General features: G+C 45.7%; 1 long non-coding RNA gene across 4 annotated transcripts in view; it reads right to left on the bottom strand.

Moving 5' to 3' along the window:
* Positions 1–19,818, bottom strand: part of LOC144375272 (uncharacterized) — a 159,989-nt gene that overhangs the window by 51,582 nt on the left and 88,589 nt on the right. For all 4 annotated transcript variants that reach the window (XR_013434890.1, XR_013434887.1, XR_013434889.1 and 1 more), the window contains one exon: positions 2,799–2,868. This is a non-coding gene — a long non-coding RNA (uncharacterized LOC144375272). The remainder of the gene's footprint in view (positions 1–2,798; positions 2,869–19,818) is intronic.

Genomic DNA, 19,818 nt, shown 5'->3' with positions numbered 1-19,818 from the left:
AAGCCAGATGGCAGAGCACAGTCCTTCATATCTGACACTTCTCTAGCATGGTGGATGGTAAGAGGTAACAACACCCCATGAACGACAATTCAGATCCCTGTACTTTTCACTATACTCCCTGAATTGTAGTGGACCTGAGCGACACAGAGTGAAATTAAGTCATATCTCCAAATCTGAGCTGGGGACTAAGAGATAGCAAGTGCTGATTGTCTCAGTTCTGGGACACAGCTGGAGTGGGACTGGGACAAGGCAACCCACCTGGACAAACTGAGAGTGGGGGCATTCCCTGAGGAGACTGGTGGTCCAGTATCAGAAGAGAGTGGACACTCTCCAGAAGCCAGAGGAGACCAGCACCCATGCCATTGACCCCATGTCCTCAGGCCTGTGCCTCAGAGTCAGGCTGCAGACACCAAGGACAAATGCATCTTTAAATGTTTTAATACATGTTGCTAATCGCCTTTCAAATACCTGCCAATTTATTGTACTGCCACTCAGGCAATTTCTGTAAGTGGTGAAGAAATTTCTTAAAACAGTAAAAACTGTGATTAAAATGTAAAATGCCTTAATATATACTGAGATGGATTTCAAATGATTAAAGACTTCCCATTAAATGTGCTAAACTGTCCATTACTTCATATTTGAATCATGTCTAAAATGATACCTATTACCATTGTTAAAATACAGAATAAAAAAAAAAAACAGTATCAGCTTTGGAGAAATGTAACTCTTTCATGCATCTTGTCAGATTGATAAATTTTCAATTACCTTCTTCCCCCTAAAAATGAGCACAGCCCTATGCCTGCACTGGGAGATGACCAGCACAATTTCTTTTTCTTTTGGAGTTCTCCATCAGAAACATTGAGTTAAACAGAGGGAACACACTAGAAAAATTCCAAATTTATAGCTTCAGTGGAAAATTTCCTCAAATAGTAATGACATGAATTTTCCATTATTGAATTTTCCCAACCCTGTAGATGGGCCTGAGTTTCCTCACAGAGCGGGCTGCCCTGCTTGGAGCTGTCCAGCATGACTTCTTGGTGGATGTCCTGAAGACCACTCTTTCTTTGAGAGCCCATTTTGAATGAGTGGGCAGGGAGCGGTGTGTGCCAAGCAGTGGCTCATGGAGTCCACTTTGCAGCCACAAGCTCAGAAGCTGTTGCTGTTCCCAAAAGGACTGCAGCATCTTCTCCTGCCATGGTTAGTTCTGGAATATTCCCCAAAGACCATATGCTGAAGGTTTGGTCCCTGCTTGTGTGGTGCTCTGAGGTGAGGAACCTCAGAGGTGGGGCCTATGGAAAGAAGTTAGATCAATGGGGGTTTGCCCCCAAAGGGGATATGGGACCCCTACTCCTTTTCTCTCTCTCCCAAGGGGAGGGGCAGCCTTGTTCCACACTTTGATCTACACCATGATGCTCTACCCCACCACAGGCTCAAAAGCCACTTGGGCAACTGACCATGGACAGAGATCATCATCCCAATTAAGTCCTCTGTCTTTACAAATTATATCTCAAATGCGTTGTCACAGGGATGGAAAGCTGACAGCACATCTCCCAGTGCAATGAGAACAACATTCAGCCTCAGCACAGCTCTGATTCCCAGGGTCCTCCACAGGGGCTCCATTGCTCTTGGCCCTGCGTTGCCCTTGTACCTCCACATTTGCATCCACTGATGGTCAGGTGGGCATTCTCTGGTTTCCATGGTGACCACTCCAGACCATCAGGGCAGAAACAAGTGGTCAAAGAAGTGTTCATTAATTTATTATTCCTAGATAACTGAATTATGAGACCACAATTGAACAGCATCTCAAAGAACTGATAGCTTTTTTCCCTTATAGATTGATCTAGAAATCTTGTCTGGTGTCCACAGAGAAACCAAAGGGGCAGAAGAATGTTTCGTCCACACTTCTTCTAGAACTATAAGTTCCAACAAAGTGTTATCCACGCACTTTACGAATTGAGGTAATACGCACACGATTGATAAGAAAACAAGGAATTTTCAGTGTAAGCGACCCCGAGAGATCTGAATGTAGACTGTGAGGAAAGAAAGGACCCCTCACCACTACCCAATGCCCTGTCGGCTCCTCAGAGTTCTCTCTTTCCAGACCTAAAGAGAAGCAGGACTAAGCATTCGGGTGAAGGTCTGTGTGGGCTGGGTGGGGCCCGGCACACAGCCCTGTGTGCAGACAGTGGGAAGCTCACTCCCTCTGTCTGGGGATCTCTGCTAGACATGGTCTCTGCACAGCAGAGGTCTCTGGTAGCTCCCCGGGGGAGCTCCATCTCACCTTCATCTCCTCCAGACCTGGCAGCACTTCTGTCTGTGCTGTTTGCTCTTTTGGCCTCTTACCATATGACTGTGGGCTCCACAGGGACAGCAACTGTGTCTCTTGTCCTGTGCTGTGCCCTTGTTCAGAGGGCTCTACCATGGGCTTCACAGTGATCCATAGAATGACTGGACGATTCAAAGAAGGGACAGACAGGAACAGTTTGTGCAGGGTCCCTGCTCCCAGTCTGTGCTGTGGACTGCGGGTCCCTCAAAACTCCCAGCTCAGCCCATGAACACCAGGCTCTTCCCCTCATGGTGGCATCAGACCCTGCCCAGGGGGAAAGCCATCTGTCACCCCTCCTTCAAGAGGCAAATCTGCTGCCTTCTGAGCTACAGGATCCTGGAGTCGGGCATTCTTAACCTACTGACAATCAATTCCCCAAAGTTTTGACTATGACCCAGAGTAAAAAAAATTTCCAGAAGTTGTTCACCTTCATTTTTGAGATGTGATAAAACAAAGAAAACAGGTGCTTTACCTGAGTTGAAATCCAGCAAACACACCCCATGGGAACTGGGGAGGTGGTCTCTGAACATAAAGGATCTCATCTGCAAAATAATAATAATAATAAGAAGAAGAAGAAGAATGCCACTTTATAGAATATTATTAATCTTTGCAAAATATTTCAAACATGTAAAAAAATGGTAATTACTGTATATTTAATAATATTGATTTTTAATTAATAATTTTTATAAGGCTACATGAATAATGTTTTCTGAATCAATATCTACCACATGTGGCTTTTCTCTCTTTTCTGGTTTTTTCCTTCTTTCCACATTTTTCTTTCCTCTGATTCCAATATGAACTTTCAGTATTTCAAGCTACAGACCAGAACAGTGGATTGTGAAAGTTTTGACTATGACCCACAGTAAAAATACCCAGGGAGAAAGATCTGTGTCAGGGTCTGTGCCCCCACATCCTCATACATGCATACGACAGAAACAAAACTTCTTTGTTAACTGTAATTAGTTCAGTATTTTCTTCTCCTTTTTGTCTTGTTCCATTTTGTTCGACCCTGTTCTAGTGTGTTCTGCATCATTTTTAAATTTATAATTTTTAAATGTTCATTTCTGATTCATTTATTCTGTGCTAGCAATTGTGACCTGAAAGAGACACTTGGAGGAATTACCCCAACAACAGAAAGTCAACAGAGAGTCAGTTATTATTATAAAACAAATACACATAGACCAGAATGGAGTTGGGTTTTTTTTTGTTGTTGTTGTTTTTTTAATGAGCTACCAAGCTACAGGAAGACACGGAGGAGCCTTATCTTTTCAAGGAGCATAGTGCTTCTTGAAAGAGGCCGATCTGGAAAAGCTCCATGTATATGGAGCCAAGTTCAGGTCATTCTGGACCAGCCTCTGGCAGAGGTGAGGAACCTTGTAGTTGTCGGGGTCGGGAGGACAGGTGGAGCTCAGAGGTCCCCAAGGGCAGTGGCACTACTCAGCATCACAGTGAGGGGGTGGACACAGGACAGTAAGTGTTGGCCATGCCCCTCACCCAGGTGTGATCTTGGGGTAAACAATGGAGCCAGTCAGCAGCAGCACACCAGTATCCACTCATTGATGGTGACAGATGTTCCACAGGGATGCAGAACATTAATGAAAAGGGCCACTGTCTCAGGGAGGGAGATGGACCTGTGGGGACTGTCTGTACCTCATGAACAATTTTCTGTAAGCTAAAAATGGTTCTGAAAACAGCGCTTTTAAAATCACGTTCACCCACATGGAGATGCACCTTGGCATCCTGTGACAGTGGGGAAGCACTCTGGGGTGAGGCAGGAAGCCCCAGCTTTCTGGGCCGAGGCTTTTCCTACGCTTCCCTCTCACCCCAAAGCTGCCAGGAGGCTGATTGCTTTACTGTGACAAGAATCTCATCCTAGACAGACTTTCATGTGACACCTCTAGATGGAACAGAGAGGGGGAACTCATTAATGGCTTCTGACTCCGTCTCCAGGTTCCTCATGTCTGTGCACTTCCTTTTGATCTGGGTGAGCCTTGCCGTCTGGCTGGCCAAGTGGGATTGCCGAGGCTCCCTGTCCCTCCACACCAGGGGCTTCAGGAGACAGAAAGGAGATTCCAGTGAAAGGTCCCATGTGTTCCTGTGGGAGGTGAGTGTCGGGGTGAAGGGGAGGGGAAATGCCATCAGCGAACAGAGGGGATGGCAGGAAAATACCATAGAAGAAGAGATTTAGCTGAGTCTGCTGTAGAAAATAACAACAACAAAAAGTGTGTGTGTCGGGGGAGGGGGTGTGCTTTATGAAGCACGTGACATTTGTCATTGCATCAGAATTAAATAGACAAAGTGGGCCTTGAAAAGACTAGTAACTGAAATATCAGCCCTGGGGATGTAGAACACAGGTGAACTTGGTCAAAGAGCCCCAAGTGTGTGTCAGTCTGTCCAACTCAAGATTCACATGCCTGAGTGACCCAGGTTAGTTCAGACCCCAGCCCCATTGCCCTGCCCTCTCCATAGGAAAGGTGGGGATCAGGACGGACACCCGTGTATCCCACAGAGCTAGGGAGGACCCTCAGGCACAGTCAAGATGCCCACACTAGAAGAAGGGGCGGGCCAGACACTGGGCTGTCAATCACAGGCAAATGAAGACAGCCCCTCACTCAGAGGGAAGGGAACCCAGACAAACAGTGCAGGACACTCAGAAGCACAGGTGCAGCTAACTAGCAGGTGAGCTGCAAGATGGAACTGGGTCAGGATGGACAGACTCCAAGGAGGAGAGTGGATCCTCACTGTCTGCAGTGGTTATACTCTAAGAAGTCTCAGAAAACACTGGATTAGCAAGTGTCCCCAGGGGAAATAGAGGACCCGGTTCCTGGGGATCTTGGGTTACATTGCTTCATAATTCCAGTGCACACCCGGTTTTATGCGGGTTTCTGTTCAAAGCCATCTTGCTGAAGAAACGCTGCTTCATGAGCACTGCTCTCCAGCCAGTCTTCGTGACTGAGCAGCATCAGCAGCCTCATTGATCTCCTGCCTTTGCTCAGTGAGGCCTGTCACAGTCTCCCACGCGTAGGGACTCTAAATGGCACTTCAGCCCTCTTCCTGGGGTCTCCTGAACAGCAAAGTCAACCACCAAAGCTCAAAGCCTTGACTTGCATGCCACTGGTGGATCATGGGGTGGGAATCTGCTTACAGTCTGAGTCAGTCCACAGAAGGGCTGAGCGTCACTTTCCTTGACCTGAGCTGAAATATGTTCATGGGCAACTCCAATTTTTGGCCATTCTGCACGTCTTTGAATGGTTCTCAAAGTGTATTGAATATGGATTTTGTAGCTACAGATGCATTTTAGTGAGCAGGTGAATCCGTAATCGGAGAATCCACCTGTAGCGGTGACTGCTCACGATGCTGATGAAGGCCTGGGGTCAGGGAAGTGGAGGTGTTGGGAGGCAGGGGCTGGAGAGAGGCCAGAGTTAAAGAGACACCCCATGGCAGGTGCAGCCTGTGTGCTCCCTCAGACAGTGCCTCTTCACAGAGCCACCCAGCCACCTTCAAACAGTCTTGGGAAGAAGAAGGACGAGATCCAGTTTGTGTGCCTGTGTGAAAACTGGGGATGGGAGAGGTATCATCCATGCCACTGCATTTATTTCCTTTGATTTATGTTTTACATTTGAATGATTTTTCTCTTTATTACTCTCCCTCTTTCCCCCACCCTCCCTTTTAGCATCCTATCAAAGGCCATAATGATGTCATTTAGACTTCTTAAAACAGGGTTTTACAATTTCAGCAGTGGCCAATGAGTTTAGCAATTACTTGCATGACGTACATGCCATAAGCCAGAACTTTATCCTGAAAATATGCAAAGTTAGCACTAATAAGGGGTGAGCAATTTAATACAATTGTGAGAGCCCTGAATTTGGTGTGAGTCCAAGCTGGGTTTGAGTGCAAACTCTGCTACTCAGGACTTGTGACTCAGGGCTCATCTCTTCCAACCCCCAACTTGAGTTTCCAGGTGAATAAGAAGATTACAGCCCTGAGCTGGCGATGATTCAATAGAAGCCAGAGAGTGAGTCTTCAATGGTGGCAGCCACCAAAATTACTATTTCAATAGGATCAAGAGGGGCAGGAGAGAAACCAGAGGAGGATCATTTCACAAGGACTGTTGAGAATTAGGTGCCTTAAAATGTTTGGTATGAAAATAAGCCACAGCAATATCAATGGGGACAACAGGACCTGGAAGCGGTGTGGGAAAGAAAGTTCCCAGGGAACTTGGGTGTGAGGCAGAGCAGAAAGAATAGGGAAGAAGGAGGAGGATCAGGGAGGACAGGAAGCCCTGAGCCCTAGGACCAAGGACTGTGCCCCAGCTGGAGCCTGATCCAGACACGGTGATCCAGACATTGTGATCAGGATAGCACCAACACCAGTATAAAGCATCACGCCCTCCTGCTGATGTTAAGCAAAGTTCAGAAATGCTTCACGGGTGCCATGGCACATGCCTGTAATCCCAGTAGCTAGGGAGGCTGAGGCAGGAGGATTGTGAGTTCAAAGCCAGCCTCAGCAAAAAGCGAGGCCCTAGCAACTCAGTGAGACCCTATCTCTAAATAAAATACAAAATAAGGCTGGGGAAGTGGCTGAGTTGTTGAGTGCCCCTGAGTTCAATCCCTGGTACCCACTCCCCACCAAAAAAAAAAAAAATGCCTCACTACCAGTCAGGTGTCACCCTCTCATGCCACCACCTGGCCTTGTAGTTTCAGCTCCTTGACCTCAGAGTGCTTCAGCATCCAGGACCAGGGGCCCAGCACTGCAGAGTCAAGGGTGTCCCATCCACAGAGCTGGCTGCTGCCATGATTTCTGCTACAAATTCCACAAATGTTCTATGTAAGTACCAAATATCAGAAACCACCCCCCACCAGATAAAGGGCTGTGTAAACAAATTATGTCCAAAATATAGATATAAGATTTTCCTCGTATCAAAATTATGCATATTAAGAATTTTTTAAAAATAATAAAACCATCTATCAGTGTTGAATATTGAATGATCACATCACAATTTTTATGAAGTAGTAAAGATACAGCGTGACATATTACAGTCATTCTAGTTTGGCTGAATGATTTTCTTTTCTTTTGCATTTGTGTAATTAAATTTTTCCTTAGATCCATATTTACAGCAGCATTTTTAAGAAACATATGTTCCCTCCAAAGGGAGTATGTTGCAAAGAACAAATTTCACTCCAAGAAGCCATTCTTTTCTCCAGTTTAGGAAAAAATGAACGCTTGAAAATATACGAAGGTTCATTTTTAAAACAAATGTGAACCTATCTTTCAATTATAAAATGGCATTTGGCTGCTTTTAATTTTCTTTATTTATTCATACAAACTAAATAATCAATGCTTCTCTAATTCCCTCTGGCCCAGTCTTCTCCTAGCCTGGTCAACTCTGCTCAGGATAATGGCCACAGAGAGGACTGATGGGGTCACAGCCCAGAGCACTCCAGCACCCAGGGAGGCCCCATGTGGCCTGTTCACCATCACAGCCGTGCCCTCCTGTCATCACAAACCACCCCCTAAAATCACTAATTTGTCCTCCATCTATACAATTTTGTCATTTCTATAATAGTGTAGAAATGGATTCATATAGAATATTATTTTATTTTACCAACAAAAAAATGGAGTAGAGATAAATCAGTTATGAAACAGTAAGCTCCAGAAGAAGCCAGAGGATAACTGAAGCTTCTTCCCTTGTCACCCCTGAAAATACACCGTCTCAGACTCGCTCCCAAAATTTGGTGTTAATCATTATCAAAATGGCACTTGAACTTTTGAAGACAACAGAAGCTTCAGCTCCCCATGTCTCCCTCAATTGGAAAATTTCTGATCATGTTAAAGGGAAACTCCAACACATGCAGCCCTCATTCCTTCCAACCATATGTTACCAGCTTGGGCTCATCCTGCTGCATGGGGTGCTTGGTTTGCTCTGTTAGTGCTCTCAATCATCTCCCAGCACACAGGATTCTGGACATGCAACCCGGGCATGCCTCTACCTGGATCTATTAAGACAGTGGAAGTTCCGGACGCGCAGGCCCTAAGCTTGCGCTCGAATAGCAAGTGTCTCTGGAGGACAGGTGTGCCATTGGCTGAGGGCCTCACCTGCCTTCTTCACTCCCCTTTTCTCCTATCTGACACTGGGGACAGGTGGTCGGTTTGGGAAGCCCCTGGTTGTCCAGCAGCTTCTTCTTTGGGAGATGCTGCCTAAGACAGAAGGGCAGCCAGAGTCAATTTATTAGTAGAGGTTGAGCAAGATGATTGGGATTTGCTAGAAGAGTGAAATCTGGTGATTTGGAATTCAATAGGGTCAAAGTGAATCCAGGGACAGAATCCTCCTTGAACCATTTCCACCAAGGACATGAGATTCGATTGGTTCTTTCTTAAACTTCTACATGGCTGTCTTGTTACAGTAGGGCAATTTAAATTTATTTACTATAAGGATCTCTGTCATCCAAACAGTGAATCCACTGCAAATATTATCCCTATGTCTTACATGTCCTGACTTTCTTCATATGCAGTATGAAATAACCACACAAGTATCCCACACCCAGGTCTCCTCGTTGGTCTACATATCCAGGCATCTTCCTTGTAAGGGGCTGCTGCTAGCCCCCAGAATCTTCCCCCAGAGAAATAGAGGGTTTCACTATGATGGGGATGAACACAGGACAGAGGATTAGCTGCTGTCCAGCAAAGACATGGAAGTGACATTGCCGGTGTTTAAGTCTGACATGACACAAGGCCTTACTCTCTCATGGATTCCATGGGTCCATGATTGTCTCATTGGGGCAAAAAAAAAAAAAAAAAAAGTGAGCAGTAAATAATGAGCTGGCAGTGAAGAGGTTTCCGTTCCACACCCAGGGGGCAGCTGGCAACCCAGGAGGGACTCCTTCCTGATGAGGACCTTCAAAGGTGTGAAGATGACATGCAGGTGCTGCAGAGTGGTAGCCCTACTAGATGGAGCTCCCAATATCCTAATACACAATGCCCTTCTCTGAGCAAGGAGAAACAGCCTTGGGAACAAGATGGGACCAGAAGAGTCACCTTGGAACTGAAAATCCTTCCTGATTTATTTGCTGTCGTCCATACTATGTCCACACCACCCACAGTTTAGGGTTTTATTTATTTTTATTTTTTCCTTTTGGTGCTGCCAACACTCTGCCCCTGAACTATACCTTCTGCCTCATCCACAAATATTGAATATCTCTAGAAGGACTATTTTTAAACAACCAGCAGTTTTACTCCCAAAATGAACAATTCTCTTCATTTTCATCAACCCTCTTGGAAGCATTCAAGTTCTTCCAATTACTGCAGCCTGTGGAGAACCATTAATCGATGTAAATGTCTTACAAATGAGCGTGTCAGCCTTTTGCTCCACTTTGTGTCCACCATGCCCAGAAAATCCCATTACCTGGGACAATTCTGCCTGATTCTCCACAGCTGGCTCTTCTTACAGAGCTGATTTTGTTACAGGACACAAGCTACATAACTCAATCATCCAAATAAAACCAGAATTGGCTTAGTTTGAAATAAGCTGATTGTGGTAGCAGCTTGGTGGAAGATGAGGCATCTGACTGGAAGAAATAAAATCAGCTTTTGATGGAATGAAAATGAGCAGAGATGTTAAGGAAGCTGAAAAGCCCACCCACTAGGAAAGAACAAGTTATTAATATCGTCCCACTTTACAGGATTACCTGGGTAATTCTGGGCTTAATTTCTTCTGATTACCCCAGATACTAATAGGAAAAAAATTGCAGTTTCCTATACAATTGCAAATAGCTCACACCTTTGGTAGCACAATCCTGACTCTGTTCTGCTCTGACTGTCCAGGGAGCAGGGTGTGCATACGAGCAGTTCTTGGCAGGGGAAAAAAAATAGTTCAATATAAGAGTCTTTTAGCCACTTTGACAAAGTTCAGGAGGTGACTGATGGCTTGGGGGAAGACCCCTGCATTCCTGAGCCCGTCAGTAGATGGACTGGGGACAGGAAATAGAAGAGAACTGATCCATCTGCATTTTCTGAGCATAATCCTTGGATACCTAAAAGTTGCCTTATCAATAAGAAACTGTTTTATGCTGAAGGATGGTGGGAAGTCACTGTGTTCCAACATTGGAGCCTGCCATTCACTCTGGAACCAGTGGGTGCCAATCCTGTCTGGGACCAGTGACCTTCTGCTCCCCTGCCTGACCTTGCTGCATGCAGTTGGGCTCTTATTTATCTTTCCTCCTTAAAAGAAGAATTTCTCATTTGTCACCTCCTAAACCCCATCTGCCTTCAGCATAATACCTGCACCTGTGTCCTGCCCACCCCATTCTAGGGTATCTTCATCACAGAGGCAAGCTCTCCACGTCAGCATATGTCACATACGGCCTGTCCCCTTGTTTCACTAACAAAATGCCTGAATTACAAGTTGAGCTGCATGACAGTAGAAGGGTCCTCAGTGGTCCCATTCACGACTGTATCCCCAGGGACTGGAATGGGGCCAGCCTCCTCCTGGGAATCATCATGAATGAATGAGTGAATCTCCTGCAGTCGGAGTTCAAGGCCAATTTAGCTCATGTGAATGCCCATCTTCGGCGCCGGCATCACAGGGCAGTTCTGTCATAATTTTCTTAAAGGATCTAACTCTTGAAGGCTAGGGTGATAGATCAAAAATAGGGAAAATTTTACTCTTGATTTCCAAATAAAGGCACTTAAAACACAGAAGCAGCTTGATAAATAAGACATAGGAAGTTTGAAACCTTGTTAATGGATGTCAAGGTAGCTCCCCAAATGAGTTCTGTGAAAATAATGAGAACACAAAGTCTCCTTCTTGCCTTCAAAGTGCTGTTGGTCAAAGATGTGTGTTCTGCTCTCACAGTAGGAGAGCACCATGTGCTGTTCAAAAGCACAATGTTGTATTTCCATATTCATATCGGGTCTCCTAGCCTGTTCTAATTCAGTGGTCATTGCATTATAGCAGTGAACTGTTTCAAATCTTGTAGCCCCCCTCCGACCCTACATGCTTGTGTTCATGTATTCAAGTCGGCTGTATCACCCCCGAATACTATCCTCAGGCCTTGAATGCTTCCTGTCACCCAGGTTTGTCCTCACCAACCTCCTTAAGTTTGCCTGATGATATTGAGTATTGTTTCCAACTCAGGATGTGAATAAAAAATGATAGACATCATTATCCAAAGTACATGTATGAAGAAACAAATTGGTGTCAACATACTTTATATACAACCAGAGATATGAAAAATTGTGCTTTACAAGTGTAATAGGAATTGTAATGCAAATAATAATAATAATAATAATAGTAATAGGTTAAAAATGAACTATAAGTGGACATGCAATCCCACTCTACACAGATCATCTGCTTGAGAGATGGATCTCAATCCAGCTCCTCTTGATGATGTCCTGACAGCCACAGAAGTCCTGGATGTGACAAGTCACCAACAAGTTCTGCTTCTTTTACAGGATGCCTTAGAGGTAGGCAGCAGAGGAAATATTTCTCGAACATAGCTGGATGACAGAAGCAAGGACATTCCAAGGCCATGAGGTGCATTGCAGTAGGTCACAGGGTGCTGGGAACACCCCTCTGCTCCTGCCCTCATCCTTTTGAGCTTATACACAGCCTGCACAAATGGAGCTCTGTGATCCATTCATTTTTTTTGTTGGTCCTATGAGGAAGGAGCTCTGGGATGAGTCACTGGGGTTAGTGCTGTGTGCCCTAAGAAAGCAGGCCACAACTTTTGAAGAACACTGGCTGTGAATCTGGATGCACCAGGAGGCCTGCCCTGTGCTCTGTACCTCCCTGTTTCTGGCTGATGCAGGTGGTGAGAAGAGATACATCCCTCCTCCTGTGAGTCTGTGTCATTGCCCAGAATGCACTCCTTTGTACCATGGAGTGTGCACACAGTGTTCAGCTGTTGGGCTGGGAATGACCTTTGGGCCATTAAATGAAGAAACTCAAGGAAATCACGGTGGCTCCACCATTTGTGAAGTGCTAGAATCAGAACACAGTGGATTGAGTACTATATTCACATAAAATGGCATCACGGTCCCTGTGGGCAAAGGGGCTGCTGTGGACCAGATTCAACTGTGAGAAGTCTGCTCCTGAGCAGCCGCTTCCTGTCTAGCCAGGTTTCCAGTGCAGAGGCCTCTGCAGTAACCACAGGGGTGGTGATCCGCCTGCAGCAGCCAGCACAGGCGGTGCCACAGTGTACCTGAGTGTGCTGGAATCACCTCTGATCCTCATTAGATCATCACAGTGTTGTGTTCTTATTGGCCTCCTGCCATGTGCATGCATCTTTGGGGCAGGGTCCTGCTCTGCTCAGAGTCCACGGGCTGCAACATCATAGTCCTGTCTAAGTCCTGCCTTAATCAGGCATCATTCCAGCTCTAGCAAGAGGAAGGCAAAATCTGCATGCACATAATGGGCTCCCTTAACTAACATAGAGGTGTGACCAAGAAAGGGTGCCATAAATGGCATGAATGGCTTATGCAGAGGTGGACAGGGCAGGGAGTGTTGGAGGGGGTGGAGAGAAGGCTGTAGCTACATGGTAAAGTTGTGCTGCAATTGGTTACAATGAATCAAAATGCATGCTGCTGTCATATATACCTAATTAAAATTAATTAATTAACTAAAAAAAAAGAGCAGCTGATGAATCCACACAGCCTGTCTCTGGCTTGTCTTCCCAGAAAAACCTCAAGCTCTCCAAATGGCAGCAAGTGCCTTTCCCTCATTTTCTCAGAAACTCTCACATTGATGTAGACTTGGGAGCACTGTGGATGCCATATGGTCTGTGCTGAGATCACCAACCGTGAACCTGGAGGATGCTCGGGCCACACGTGCAGGTCACTAGACCCCAGTGCTCTATGAATACAGTCTGCTGGTCCTCTGATTGCTGCCCACTTGTCCATCACCTGCTGTTCATCCTTTGGCTTCACATCCAGGCCCAGTTGAAATTTGCTTGCTTGATACAGGCTTTGTGGGATTCATTCATGGACAGAGGGTTGAGGGCTCTGGGAGCTGAGCAAATTAATACATATTCATAGGTACCTGATTTTAGCAATGCTTTTTGCATATTTATTTATTTATTATTTTCATTTCATTTTATTTTCTGCAGTACCGTGGAGGATGGAACTCAGGGTGCTTTAAACTGAGATACATCACCGGCTCTTTTATTTCAAGATAAGTTGTTGCTGAGTTGCTGAGACTGACCTCAAACTTGCGAAACTCCTGCCTCAGCCTCCCGAGTTGCTGGGATCACAGGCGTGCACCACTTCACCTGGGGTTCTTTGTGTTTTTTTAAGGGGTGGCAAGGCTACACCAGGAAATATTCCTTTCCCTACGTAATCCCATGCTTTCCTTCCACATCTCATGTATAAACACTTCCATGTAAGAAAGATGACATACTGTAACTTTAATAATTGTTTGAAAGATAAGAATAAAAACCCAGAAACCATGGGCCCAGGAACCAACCTTACAATCTTAAAACTGGTATGTGAAATTGTAACCCCTCAGCACGCCATTCAACCATGAAGGGAAAAACATATTTTGGTCTCAAATTTGCTTTTGGTTTCCCCAACATTTATAATTCAATTTTCCCCAGCAGAGATTTGAATCCCAACCCTCCACCTATTTGTTGGAAATGGAGAAGAATGATGATCACACATATTGATTTTCCTTCTTTCTTGTTGCAAGAGACTTGCAGAAAGATGATCTCATTTTCCTTGCACCCTGCTGCACTGGAGATGATGTAAATAATAAGCATCTCCAAGGGAGATGGAGGGAGCCAGTCCTTCCAATATCAGCCAGGGCATCGGCCCCCAGCTACAGCTCCACAAAACAGAGATGGCCAAAAGAAACACCTTTGCCTTTGATAAAAATTGGGGAGAGTGTTACCCGTCGAGAGAAGTTCCGAGTAACTGGGACTTGTTTCATTACTACTGGCCAAGAAAAATGTGTTCCCATGTGTCAGCCATTCTGTTAAAATAACTGAGATAACCAACTTTGTAAGGAGCAAAGATTGATTTGGACTCAGGGTTTCAGAGGTCTCCGTCCCTAGTCACTTGGCCCTATCATTTTGGGGTCTATGGTGACCCAGAGGAAACCTGTTCACTCATGCTGGTCAGGAAGCAAAGAAGGTTGGAGGGAGGGGCTGGGGTCCAGATACCCCTTCATGAGATCCAACCACTAAGGAAGCAGCAGGTTCAGGAGGAGGCGGAGCCTGTGGGGCTGGAATTGAGGATTGATCCAGGAGGCACCATACACATGGGAGCTGAGGAGAGGGTAGGAGAGACCTGGCCAGCTGGTCTCCAAAGCCACCACCCATTGCCCCCCATGCTCTCCCACACCTACTCACACCTGGGGGACCCCACCCCTGACCCAGGCTGACCAAACACTTCCTGGCCCTCTAGTTTGGGCCATCTTGGAGGACGCTGCTATGGGGCTGAGAGGCCAGAAGCCCTCTGTGGGCAGGAAAGCTGGGGAAGCCGCAGGTCTGGGCCTGCAGAGGGACCCACCACTGCTGGTTGAGGCCCCTAAGTGGTGCTACCCACGTCCCCAAGCCTTGCCCCTGTTCTAATATGCACATTTTTGGGAGGCATTTCCTTCCACAGGTGGTTTTAGCTGCCTGTTCACAGGCAATACTATCAAATGATTAGATTCAACGTGTTTCTGAATTTGCAGTGACATGCTTTGTCTGCGTAGATCATTTTTTTAAATGATCCATTTGGGGACTTTCGAGGTGCAACCATCCTCATTTTTGTAGATTTGTTCTGCAGTGAGCAGAGAGCACTCCAGAATTCCAGTAGTCTGGGAGGAGTGGGATTGGACTGATGATGTGGGAAGGGGACCGTTTGGGTAAACAGGCAACTACCCCACAGCACTTGGAGAACAGTGACTGATATTTACCCAAGAGACTTGGGAGGGTGAACGTGACACAAAGGGGTCGTGGAAAGCCCATGTGAAGCTCCCTCCAAAACATATTTGTGTAGGACTCCATGTGGCACGCTGGCCAAAGTCAAAGCAGAAGTCACCTTCAGGCGCCAGATTTCTCTGACTCAAAATTCAGACTGAATGAATGCCCAACTGCTCTGGCTTCTTTGTGGCTTTGGCCAAACTGAGTTCTTTCCTGGAGGGGTGCACAGGAGGTAAACTCCACAAGCACTCTTGATCCAGGCACAGTCACAGCAAGGCCCACCTGATGGCCAGAGCCCTGTGTGGCCTCCTGGACTGCCTCACGGAGGGGACCCAGCCTCTGTGCCTTCCTAAGTGCCAGACCATGCAGCCACCTGCGGTAGCTTTAGAGCAGGTTCACAGTGAGGGTAGGGGTCAGACCAGGAGATGCAAACTTGGAGAAAACCGATGTATCAAGTCGAATTTTCCAGTCTAATGAATAGACACTGCCTCACAGGCCCCATTTGTGCCTCCTCTGACCATCCCACACACATGTGGCCATGTCAGAAAGCAGTTTTGGTTGTCAGAACTGGGTAAGATACTACTGGAATCTGGTGGGTGCAGGCCAGCCGTGCCACTATATATCACAGTAATGGCTGGTTGTAGCTTCCTATGACAAGGACTTGTGGGATACCACATGTCAATCATGTCAGAGGAAGGAAACCTGAAGCATGCATTCAGCATTCCTTTTATGAATACTCGGCACAGGGCTGCAGTCTGGGCTGTTCTCAGCATTGAGGTCTCAGTAATGACAGGCAAAGCCCCTACCCTCAGATGACATCTGAATGTGACTTCCACAAGAAACTTAAGCTCCCTAATTTCCATTCCCCTCTCTGTAAAAGGTCTAATAAGAACTAAAGTTCACACAGAAGTTCTTTTCCTTGTCTGTCATCAAAGCATATCCCTCTATACACATTTACAGCATCTTATTTCTAATCTCATTTTAGCACATTCCTGCCCTTGCGTGTCTACATCTGCAAGCTGCTCATGCTAATGAAGTCACCAAGTAAAAAATTTGCAGAAGTAACACTTGAAAAACAGAAGCAGCTCCACCAGCCAGCCGGCTGGCAATACTAGCAGAGTGGTATCACGTGGCAGGCACTGTACCAGGTGCTGGGCAGGGTATTGTGGAGATGGAATTCCACAGCAACTCCTAACCATGGACTACTTCCTACCCACACTCAGGAAAACCTTCAACCTCATTTCACTAGCAAAAAGGAAGTACAAGCCGGTCAATAGAAATGAAAACAGGGAAGCACCGTTTTGTTTGTTTTCATTAAAACTTTCAGATCAAACCTTGGGATTAAATCAGTTATTAAAGGGTACAATTAATCCAGTTTGTAGCCTGAGTTTGATGACAAACAGACACCAAGTTATTCTAGATCATTCTCTGGTAATCCACTGCATGATTTACTTTTCCTCTCCTGTATTGAGACGATTGAGGTTTTCGGTGCCTCTCATTTGCAATGACTGAAAACCACAGTGATAAATGCATCTAATCGTACTTCATCTTCTTAGTCAAGTATTGACTAATGTGAAATTACTTTTACCCATAGCTATAATAAAATAGGAATATAATTCACCGTGGACAGAATTCTTGAATACTTCTCTTAACAAATTGGCATAGGAAGGAGAATTTGTTTTGAAAAAGGAAGAAGCACAAACTTGTGAGTCATGGATCCCAAGGCCTCATTGAGATCTCTGATACACAGCTTAGAATTCCCAAATGCATTCTCTAGAAATGCAAAAAATCTTATGTATTTTTTCTGACTACAGACAACCTAATATTCCTCATAGAAAACAAAACAATTAGCACATAAAAATCACCTGAAACCTGTCTCCTTTATGATCGTATTTTCACTTACTGCCCCACTTAAGAAAAATAATGCTTTTAAATAACTGGTCTGGGCTGCCTCTCAGCCTTTTACAAATTTAACGGTGACCATAAACATGTCCATGTTATTAAGTGTCTTTCTACAACATCGATTTGATTTTGTTATCCTTAGGCAGACCACATAATCCCTTAGATGAATATGTAGTGATATTTAATCTTTGAACACTTATCCAATTACTTTGAGGGATAATTATGTAGAACAGAGTTGCTGGGCCAAGGGTCTGGGGAGCATTTCAAGAGCTGGGACATATTGAAGTGCGTTTCCGGAGGGTGCACACAGTTAGTCTCTGTAGCACCCATTTTTTCAAAGGTGGTCAACTCTGACCTGAAGTGCCCCCTTCTCCTGAGCCTCCTTGGGTGCTTATTAGCCCTGCATGGAGATCAATGGTCTTGAGTCAGATTCTGTGAGGGACACTGGTTCCCAGCAGCCCCATCTCCAGCTGCAGACAGGGGCCTGGTGTTCACTGTGATGGTTACCAGCAGAGCTCTGGAGCAAAGGCACCTCCCTCCCTCTTTTCAAGGGCAGAGTGACTCTTCTGCTCCACCTGGGATCACCTGAGTGAAGAAGGAGCCTAATTCCAAAGATACAATTGCTTTATTACCATACGAAAAATTCCATTTTGAGATGCAACTGTTAGAATGAATGAAAGACAAATGTCGAAGATCTACAGAATTGCTCAGAAGGCAAAGAAAGAGAAAGGACCAAAGAAAAGGCAGGAGGGGTGGCATCCAGGACTCAGCCAGAGGCCACCAGGAATGCACCTGAAGTCGAAGGTTGTTTTTATTACTGTTTGTGATGGAGACAGTGGGAGCCATGGGCATCTCAGACAGAAGGCTCTGGAAACATTCTGTCCTGGGAATCAGGCTCTGGGGTTTGCAGGTGTGACATCTCATCTCCTGATGACCCCAGTACAGACGTGAGCCTCAGAGCTGTCCCAGAAGCAAGGCTGCTTCTGTCTTTATCTTTTCCCCAATATTACAATTTGCTTTAATGGAGCATTGGGCTTTTTTTTTTTTTTTTAGGGTGGGGGTTCCAAGTGAAAAATGAAACTCAGAGAAAGTTCAGTTTCAGAATCTTGTAATATATCTGAAAGCATGAATCCAGCCCTGCCTTTCTTTCACTTTTTCTATAGAAAGACTCCTCTGAGATCTGCTTGTCCCTCTCAGGCAACCCAGCCAGCAAGCAAGAGTGTCCAGGTTCTTTATCAGTGACAGTATTGCAGCCATCAACCTCCTAAAACCTAGAGAGCACTCACGGCAGGCTCCTGCAGATCTTCTCCACACTCACCAGCCTTCTCCAAATCAACCCCGTTCTGGCATCTCCCAGCATAGATGAGTTTGCTTGCTGGAGCCTTGGAAAATGCTGGTGTTTCTCACCCAATGTGAAGCTTTTGAGAACTACTTGGTCACTGCCTGCTGTGTGATAATGATGTCACCTGGGTCATGTCACTGTGTTGCAGAGATATTCCACAATTCACCTACTTCATGCCTGATGCGCTCTGGGGATTCATCAACCTCTGGCTGCTATGAGTAGTCATGCTCTGAATGTGCTCAGGAATGTTCTAGAGCTGCAATGGCTGGGCCAGGAGTCTGTTCACTTTCAGCTTCCGTGGGCCTCACTGCACAATTTCCCCAAGGGCATTAGCAATTCCAATCGAGGGTTTTAGTTTTTATTCAGTTATGAGTTAACCTGGCAGATGTAGTTACCTCTCTTGGAAATGCGACCTTTATAAGTGAACACCTTTGCTTTTACCCCATTGGTCATGGAGGTCTGCTCCTCTGGGCACCTCCTCTGAGCACACGCACCTACAGACAGGCCTCCCTGGGTGCCAAGGCCAATGTCTCGGCTTGGCACCAGAATCACGAGGCACTCACAGCTTTGTAGGTTCAAACAGCAATTCTTTATTCCAGCTCTCACACCGCCTCCACACAGGTCCAGGGGCAAACACGTTCTGCCGTCTCCCGCACCAACAACCTACTCCACGAGGCTCTCTCCAAATCCCATTTTAATCTCACGAGAACTCAATGGGAACAAGCAGCAGGAACACCCTAATCCCAGCAATAATCTTCAACTTCCAACTTCCCTAAAACCCATTATCTTAAACTGGCAACGCCTTAAACTCAAGGAGCCGGTTACTTCCTCAAACCTGATCAGCTCTAAACCCGGATCTGCCTAGGTCCTTGAGCAAGGTCACCTCATTAAAGCATGCATGCAATGTCCCATCAAATGTCCTCTAAGCAGCATGGGGTACGCTTGGCAAGGAAATTTCGATGCGTCATTCCTACTTGGTAATGGCCCTCAGCACCTGGGGTTATTTATTTCCTTCTCTTAGGAGCAAGTTAGTAACACTAACACTTTCCTACCTGATGAAAGTTGTAGAATGGAATAAATGATTGATTCTAGGTGACGCACTTAGGAAAAATACTGGGAACAATGTAAGTGGCTGAATGGTGGCTTGAAGGACTAATCCCTACTCAGAACAAACCAGTCAGAAGAGCACCATTCTATTTGCTATTTCCTCAGGTGTTCTGACTCTAGCCAATAAGTAAAAAGGAAGATATGCTACCAATTTCTGGGAAATGTTTTCTCTCTCTAGAAAGAGAAAGCTACGTAAAGAGAAGGTTAGCTTTTGCACTCCTCTCATTATTGACCGGATGTTG

The sequence above is a fragment of the Ictidomys tridecemlineatus genome, chromosome 2 (assembly GCF_052094955.1).
Source record: "Ictidomys tridecemlineatus isolate mIctTri1 chromosome 2, mIctTri1.hap1, whole genome shotgun sequence".
In the NCBI taxonomy this organism is placed as follows: domain Eukaryota; kingdom Metazoa; phylum Chordata; class Mammalia; order Rodentia; family Sciuridae; genus Ictidomys; species Ictidomys tridecemlineatus.
Note: the sequence above shows the minus strand (reverse complement) of the source record. Positions and strands in the feature narration are given on the sequence as shown.